The sequence below is a fragment of the Egretta garzetta genome, unplaced genomic scaffold, assembly GCF_000687185.1.
Source record: "Egretta garzetta isolate BGI_Z169 unplaced genomic scaffold, ASM68718v1 scaffold640, whole genome shotgun sequence".
NCBI classification, from domain to species: domain Eukaryota; kingdom Metazoa; phylum Chordata; class Aves; order Pelecaniformes; family Ardeidae; genus Egretta; species Egretta garzetta.
The window spans coordinates 145,756-146,167 of NW_009258264.1; the positions used below are offsets into that span (position 1 = coordinate 145,756).

The window sequence follows — 412 nt, forward strand, 5'->3', positions numbered from 1 at the left end:
CTGTGAGCAACCTGATGTGGTTCAAGGTGTCCCTGCTCCTGCAGGGGGTTGGGCTGGGTGACCTCTAGGGGGTCCCTTCCAACCCAAACCATTCTATGATTCTATGAAAACTTCTGTTTAAAAAAAATAATTGCGAATCTCTCGGATCAGAGAGCCAAGGTCTTTCCCCAGTCAAGACACCGCAATTACGAGGAAAGCAGGAGAATAATTTAATTCACGAATGCGTAATGCTTTCCTTCCTTTACCACCTTTGAATAATCAGGCATAAGGGTTGGACTAGATGACCTCTAGGGGTCCCTTCCAACCCAAAACATTCTATGATTGAAAAGCAGCCATTCCTCAGGGTCAGGCCCATGATATACGAGCACCAGTTCCCGGTCTCTAGGCATTAATAACACAAAGACACTTCGCA

The 412-nt window shown here is 46.4% G+C and overlaps 1 protein-coding gene across 8 annotated transcripts in view; it reads left to right on the plus strand.

The window, feature by feature from the left end:
- NFASC (neurofascin) overlaps positions 1-412 on the plus strand; it is a 61,445-nt gene that overhangs the window by 31,944 nt on the left and 29,089 nt on the right. The window lies entirely within an intron of this gene.